Here is a 327-nt window from a genome sequence, read left to right on the forward strand (position 1 = left end):
TCTGGGCTGCCAGCGCACATTGCCGGCTCATGTCTAGCTTTTCATCCATCAGTACCCCCAGGTCCCTCTCGGCAGGGCTAATAATAAATAAATCCATATACAGCAGTCACTGTCATTGCTCAGTTTAGGGCACTCGGATTATTAATATTTTGTATTAGCGTCTTAGCAGCTGACTGCAGTGAACTATAGATTCTGCTGGTTAGCTACACTGACTGCCAGGCTTACTTTTGCTTCCTTCATGTGTATAATGACACTTCAGAGGAATCCAACTGGCATGGTGAAAGGGAAGTAGCCTGATGGCAGCATGTACTGTGGGCTCATGCTTAT

The sequence above is a fragment of the Egretta garzetta genome, unplaced genomic scaffold (genome assembly GCF_000687185.1).
Source record: "Egretta garzetta isolate BGI_Z169 unplaced genomic scaffold, ASM68718v1 scaffold15, whole genome shotgun sequence".
NCBI lineage: Eukaryota > Metazoa > Chordata > Aves > Pelecaniformes > Ardeidae > Egretta > Egretta garzetta.